The sequence below is a fragment of the Fukomys damarensis genome, unplaced genomic scaffold (assembly GCF_012274545.1).
Source record: "Fukomys damarensis isolate Sample0158 unplaced genomic scaffold, DMR_v1.0_HiC HiC_scaffold_24, whole genome shotgun sequence".
Taxonomy (NCBI): Eukaryota; Metazoa; Chordata; class Mammalia; order Rodentia; family Bathyergidae; genus Fukomys; species Fukomys damarensis.
Window position 1 is genome coordinate 65199642 of NW_022900936.1, and position 7776 is coordinate 65207417.

Here is a 7776-nt window from a genome sequence, read left to right on the forward strand (position 1 = left end):
AAAAAAAAAAAAAAAAAAACAAAGAAAACACAAACCAAGAAAAGGCTTATAATGCACCTAACCTATCAAATATCATAGCTGAGCTATACAGAGTGCTGTAGACTCTCAGAGCCCCCTGTGATTCAGTGGCCACTGAAAGCTGCCTAGCCTCTCAAGAAAGAACTGTAGTGTACATCACAAGTCCCCAGGAAGATCAAAATTCAAAGCTCCAGCCTGGTTTCTCTAGAATTCATATCACTTTCAAGCCATTGCAATGCCAAAAACCTATAGTTTCAAGACTATCCATAATTGTCTTATGTATTTTTTCCATATTAATGGAGAGCATAGTGAAGATTATTAAAATTATTGCTTCAACCCTCAACAATTTAGAAAACTCAGACCAGGGATTTAACTCAGAAGTTCCGCCGCCTGCCTTGCAAGCACAAGGACTAGAGATCGATCCCTGGTACCAAAAAAAAAAAAAAAAAAAAAAAATAAAAAAAAAATGAATAGAAAGCTGGTTGGGGTAGTGGTTCAGGCCCATAATTCTAGCACTGGAGCAGGAAGATCACAAGTCTGAGCCCTGCACTGGCAATTTAATGAGACTGCCCCTCCCCCAAAATTTAAAGGTAGCTCAGTATGCAGGCCCTGGGTTCAATCCCCAGTGCCATAAAATAAAATAAGATAAAATACCTTGAGTTCACAAAATAATAAATTTAAAAGGATTGAAATCCTACAAAATAAGCTCAATGTAGATACCCTGAGCTCAATCCCCAATACAAAAAAAACCAAAAAACTGTCATTACTATTTCTTTATCTTTATGTATTCTGTCTTCCTGATGTTCCAAAATTCCTTCTTTTATCCTTCCTTTCCATTTGGAAAACTCACGTTAGATATTCTTCTGAGTTGGATTTGCTGCCAACAAATTCTCTTGGTTTACTGAGGTTGTTGCTGACTGCCTGGACCACCCAGCCCTGGCTCTTGAGGTCCCAACAGACCAGATTTGGCCACCTGCTGCCTTCAGGATCCAATGAGAGAAAAGAATGGCGGTGAAACAAAGAAGGGATTCATTTTTGGTGCAATCATCTGGAAAGACAGCAGGTCTACTGACCTCGTGAGAAAACTGCATCTGAGGAATGGACAGCAGCTTCAGGATTATACAACAGAACTACAGTAGGAGGCAAAAGTATGCAGCCGGTCACTCTTGGTCACACTGGGGTACGTCCAGTCCCGCAAGGTCACACTGTCACCGAGGAAGATAACTGCTTGCAAGTTTCTCTGTTCCTGAAGTTTGAGAGAAGGCAGAAGGAAAAATGACTCAGAGAAAACAGGCCAGAGAAAAATAGAGTTAGTTGGGTGAGTGACTGAGTCCTCCTTCATGTTTAAGGCAATGACTGGAGACCTTTAGGCACCATTTGATGGTCTGAGATTAGACATTACAAAAGCCAATGGTTTCTGGACATGGTGGTGTATGCCTATAATCCCAACCCTCTGGGAGGCTGAGGTAGGAAGATTGTAAATTCAAGCCCTCCCTAGGCAACTTAAGTGATTTGAGACCTTGTCTCAAAATTAAAAATACAAAGGGATAGGGGTGTAGCTCAGGGCAAAGGCCCTGAGTTCAATCCCCAGTACCTCTAAACAAAACAAAACAAAGGTAAAAGCTGGTGGTTGATAATCTATTGGTTGTGATGTTCCCATAAATCTTAAAAATATCTTACTCTTCTTATCTTGATGCCTTCAGCCTTGAAGGGAGTGGACAGATTGGTCAAATGTAGGGCTCATCAACCTTCTGTTAGCAGTTTTAGGAGATTGCTTTTTAAATGACTATCATGTCTATGTGCAGAGTTGGGCAGGAATCTGACCCAAAGTTCAAGGTAGCAAAAGGGACAGAAAGAGCAGGAAGACGTAGATGCCAAGCTTTTATCCTGCTTATAGTTGTTCATCAGATATCTGCAGGCCTGAATGGAGAGTAAGAGCTTTCAGCAAAAGCAGCCTTTAAGTTCCTAGTACATAATTATTTACCTCCATTCATGCAAGCATTTTACTTGATGGAAAGTGTTCTTTTCAGTGCTTGAAAAATGTTTTGTCACCTCCTGCTGGCCTTCACAGTTTCAGAAAAACACTGTGTTTGGGATTGTTTTTCCATATAGGTAAACTGTCATTTTTTTAACTAGATGCTTTTAAGATTTTGTCTTTTTCAGAAGTTTGACTATGATTTGACTTAATGTGAATTTCTTTGGGTTTACTCCAGAAAGGTTTGTTCTACTTTTTCCATCTGTGTATGTATCATATTTGGTCCAGTTTTAGAAAATTTAGTCATTATTTCCTTCAATGCATTTGGCCCATCTTCTCTGCACCTGGACTCTAATGATACAAACATGATTTTTAAAAATGGTTCCACCAGTCTCCATCACTCTATTAATATAGTTTTTAGGAAAGGGTCTCGCTAATTGCCCAGACTGGCCTTGAACTGGTGACCCTCCTGCCTCTGCCTCTTGAGTATCCGGATTTACAGGCATTTACTACTGTGCCCGACTCTGTTCAACTTATTTTTCTAGGTCATTTTCTCCCTGATGTTGACATCAGATAGTTTCTATTGCTATGTTCTCAAACTCACTGATCCTTTTCATTTTTCCTTTTGTTTATCTATGAGCCTATTCATCAAGCATTTCAATTTGGATTATTGTTATCTTTTAGTTCTAAAATTTGCATTTAATGAGACTGTCCCACAAAATTTTAAAGGTAGCTCAGTGTTCAGGCTCTGGGTTCAATATTTACTTATTTTCAAGACTTCCTATTCCTTGAGATTTCAGCCTTGTTTTGTTTTGTTATGTGTCTCAAGAGTGTTCGTAATTTCTTGCTGAGGAATTTTTATGATGACTGCTTTAAAATTCTTGTCAGATAATTTGACAGCATCTGTCTTGGCGTTGGCATTTGTTCTGTACTCCTCTTAGTTGGAGACCGACCCGGGTCTTGCTATGAAAAATGAGTCTCAATCGAAACATGCATGTTTTGTATAAGACCCAGGGCCTTGCTGGACTCTTGTGACGTAGCAGCTTCCTCTGACATGAATCCAGTGGAGGGAGGAGTTACCGCTTTATTACTGCTGGGTGGGGTGGAAGTCCGGTTTCTCTGTGGACACTGGAGGATGAGGGAGTCTCTTAGTACAGCTGGGACAGAGGGTCTCTGTGAGGATCCACACTGGCCCATGGAGGGAGTGAAAAAGGTTATCAAAGGCTTCACTTTAGGTCTCAACCCAAACTATCCCAGCAAGGAGGAGGACGAATGCGGTTCTACCACCAGGTGGAGCTGCAGTTTCAGGCTCCAGCTTCATCTCTGCTGCCCGCATTTAGGAAGAGATTCTCATTACCACCAACAGGGGTAAGAATTGTGGCTCTCCATTCTGCCTTCTGTGATTTTTCCCAGGTGTGGAGGCCAGAGAAGGATGGCCTCCTCCAGTCTGGCGAAAGCGGAGGTCTGAACTTTTCATTCAACTTTGATGGCAATGGTCTGGAGTGGGGCCATACGTGTTTGTGGTCCATTGACGTTTCCAGGGGCCTGGCTTCTCCATTGTCCAGTTGAAGATCTATTAAGTGAATCAAAACAAAAAATTAATAATAGCATAATCTTTTTTTTTTTTTTTTTTTAAAACAGGGTCTCACTATGTAGTTGAGACTGACGTGGAACTCACTATGTAGCCCAGCCTGGTTTTGAACTCACAGCAAACCTCCTGCCTCAGCCTCCAGAATGCTGGGATTACAGGTGTGCACCACCACGCCCAGCAATAATAGCATAATCTTTTAGGTCTCAAAATTGTGTGTGCATGTATGTATGTGAGTGTGGCAGGGGGGGGTTACTGGGAATGAGCTGTATTCCCAGCCCGTGTTTTATTTTTTTATTTTGTTTTGTTTTGTTTTGAGACAGGGTTTCACTAAGTCACTAAATTGCCCAGCCTGGGCTCAAATTTGCAGTTGTCCTGGGTCCTCCTCCCAGTGTGCTGAGATCACAGGCAAGTGATACTACTCTGGCTCCAAGGAGCCCCAGTTCTTAGCTAGATTGGCCTTCTCTCTGCCTTTGAGAATCTGCATGTTTGTTTACATATAATGCTCAGGGCTTTTAGTTGTACTTAGCTGGAGAAATAGGAAAAAGGACATTTATTTCATCTTTTTCCAGAAACAGAAGTCTCACTTTCTTACTCTAACTCTCACTTTTTAATGACCTTTTTTCAAACAGCCATTTAGAATGTATAACATCGATACTCTCCAGCCCCTTTCCACTGGGTAATTTACCCAACCCTCTGCTGCAGTGCCCAAGGAGGCAGCCAGACATGAAGCAGGCAGGGTGGAGCCACCTTGGAAGCTCCCAAGAAAAAGCAGAGTCTTCAGGACATGGGAGGAACCTCTGTGTCTCACTACCTTCTCCTCTGCATGGGAAGACAGTGCAGAATCCAGGCTGTCATTAACACTCCACCTTACAAGTTTTCACAGACTATATTTCTTTTCCTTCCTTGCAGCTAAATAATGGCATGTGACTGATAGCCACTGAGCACTTTCATGTTCGTGATGTAACAAAGTAAAGATTTTTAAATGTTTGCTCTTTTATTTTTGTTTGTTTGTTTGTTGAGACAGGGACTCATTATGTAGTTCACAAGGAGCACCTCACTACATAGTTCAGGCTGGCCTTGAACTCCCAGCAATTTTCTTGCTTCAGCCTACCAAGTGCTGGGATCACAGGCATGCACCACCATGCCTGAAAATTTTTAGTCTTCCTGAGACTTAAGAAGTTTCTGGAATTTAAGGATTGGATTAATCCATTCTGGGAAATTCCCATATATATTGGTATTCATATACATATATCCCATATATTTTCATATATTTTGGTACTGGGAATCAAACTCAGAGCCTGGTGCTTGCCAGGCAGGCACTGTGCCACGGAGCTATATTCCCAGCCAGAAAACTGTATTTAAAATATTGCTCATCTCTTCTCGGCCTTTAAAATCAAGTGTAAAGTACTGCTCAAATACATTTTCTAGCTCTATTTCAAATTTCCAATTGGAAGTACATTAAACCAAGTGTGGTGGTACACACCTATAATTCCAGTACTTAAGTGGCTGAGGGAGGAGTATTGTTGAGTTCAAGGCCTGCCTGGGTTTCATAGTGAGTTCAAAGCCAGGCCGGGCATAGTGGCACATGCCTGTGATCCCAGCACTTTGGAGGCTGAGGCAGGAGGATCTCTGTGAGCTCGAGCCCAGCCTGGGCTACATAGTTCCAGGTAAGTCTTAACTACATAGTGAGACCCTGTCTCAAAAACTAAAAAAAAAAACAGGAACAAAAACAATTAAAAGTATTATACTGTGGTGGCATACGCCTATAATACCAACACTCTGAGGCAGGAAGATCAAGCTCAGTCTGGGCAAGTTAATGACTTAGTGATACCCAGTCTCAAAATAAAAATGTAAAGGGCTGGGGTTGTAGCTCACTGTAGCTCAGCACAAAGGCCCTAAATTTGCCGGGTGTGGTGGCACACACCTGTAATCCCAGCACTCGGGAGGTTGAGGCAGGAGGATCACTGTGACTTTGAGACCAGCCTGGGCTACATAGTGAGTTCCAGGTCAGTCTCTACATAGTGAGACCTGTCTCAAAAAAATAAAACAAAAAAAAAAGCCCTAAATTCAATCCTCAGTACCACGCATAAAAAGAAGGGTGTTAGCCCACCATCCTCAGCACCAGAGGGTCTTCTCGGCCACACCCTCTCCTGCAGGCTGCTTTCCAACATCTTTAGCCCCAGAGGGTCTTCTCGGCCCGGCTCTCCTGTGCTGGCACCGCTGACGCCATCTTTAGTGCCAGAAAGGTAGCCACACGGGCACCCCTGCACCTTCCCCAACCTTCCCCCTCATCCTTTTAAACCTCCGGATTGTACCAGTCTTTGGACCTACTCTGTAGAGGCAGAGGTGGTCATAAAGAGTATTTTCTGGCACTTTCAACTTTGAACATCTTTAAAGAAGTGGTGGGGGAAATGTATAGTAGAACTGAGTGGAGTTCAGCCCTTTATGAGGTTGGGGAACTCATTCTGGGTCTTGCAGCCCGAGCTCAGTCTGCTTTGTGGGGTTCTGTCACCAGCTAGCTGAGGTCAGAGGACTCGGCTCTGCAAATGGCAGCACATATTGTATATTATGACAGCAATGATATAGTCTGAAAGAGGCCCTTCAAACTCATTTTTGTTTCTTTTTTTCATCCTACTCTGCAAATTCTTTTTTTTTCTTTTTGTTTTCTTTCTCTAACTCAGTCTCTTACTCCACTATAGTATCCCTCATCTCTCTTTTTGTTTCTGCTCTTGTCCTAACTCAGATTTCTTCTTTTATTATTTTTTTCTCTTTTCTTTATGTTCTTTTCTTATGTTATTCTACCTCACTCAAGGGTTACTATATTTCTATTTTGTTTGTTCTTTTTGAACTTAACAATTTCCTGACGACTGTCTGGTCATCCTACGTCTTTTGGCTTCATATGAAACCTTCTCTAATTCTTACACTTATCTACTCCTCTTGTCTTAACTTTGTTTTAAACCCCCATTGCAAATGGTAAACATCCTTATTGAAAAGTTTATTTACTGTAAGCATATTTTGGATTGCTTCTTGATCTTAATTAAATTTACATGGTTTGAAAGTGATAGATTGATGACTACCATAAGTGGTCAATTTGCAAATTGTGCTACATTATATTGTGGTGCTGATTGTATCACAAAGGATTGTGATTGATCAATGAGCTGTTTTCTTCAGTATTATAAAAATGAGACTGTCTATGAATCATTAGAGACCCATGGGCTGCAGCCCAACTATATCAGGAAGATTTAAGTAATAATCTAAAGGTTAAACTAAGGATAACCCAACAACAATAGTAAAAATGAGAAAATGCTTAAGCAAGATACAGGGACACACTTCCAGTTCACCAATGGCAAATAGTGGGGCAAGTGAGGAGGAAAAGTCTGATAGTGAATCATCAGGACACCCTGAACTCAAAGCACAGAGAGTAACAAAACTGATCAATCAGGCTCTAGAGAAATATAAAACAGAAGTAATTTTCCAGATAATCATAGAGATGACAAGCAAAATGAAAATTATAATTTGTGACTCTAGAACAGAAACTGAGAGGAAAATAGATGAGCTCAGGACCATGCTAGAAGCCACAAATGCCCAGCATAAGAAAGAATTGGAAATAACAAATGTCCAATACAAGAAAGAAATGGAATCCATAGGACAGATTCAAACAGATATCCAGGAGATTAAAAACTCCATTGAGAGTGTTCACAAAAGAATAAAAGAGTCCGAAGATAGAAACTCAGATATAGAAGGTAAAATTGTAGTCAGTGACCGTGAAAAGAGAGGTCTCTTAAAAACAGTAGGGGATCATGAGAAATTGATACAATTCTTAGCCGATACTAAGAAGAATAACATAAGACTGATAGGAATTCAAGAAGTAGTAGGAGAAAATGTAAATGACTTAAAAAAGCTGTTCACAGAATTAATTATAGAAAACTTGCCAAACAGAGGGGAAGAATATGATATACAGATAAGTGAGGCATATAGGACTCCAACTAGCCATGATAAAAAAAAATCTACACCTAGACATATAATAATCAAGATCCCAGAAACCCATCAGAAGAACAAAATACTACAAGCAGTAAGAGACAAGAAACAAATTACATGCAAAGGAAAGCCTATCAGAATCACAGCAGACTTTTCAATACAAACCCTTAGGTTAAGGAGAGCCTGGAATGACATATTTCAAGTACTAAAAGAA

The 7776-nt window shown here is 40.9% G+C and overlaps 1 long non-coding RNA gene across 1 annotated transcript in view; it reads left to right on the forward strand.

Annotated features, from left to right (window-relative positions):
- The window catches only part of LOC104866171, a 7188-nt gene extending 2710 nt beyond the window's left edge, over positions 1-4478 (forward strand). Inside the window, exons 2-3 of the long non-coding RNA XR_781364.2 lie at positions 925-1336; positions 4214-4478. This is a non-coding gene — a long non-coding RNA (uncharacterized LOC104866171). The remainder of the gene's footprint in view (positions 1-924; positions 1337-4213) is intronic.
- The last annotated feature ends 3298 nt before the right edge of the window (positions 4479-7776 follow it).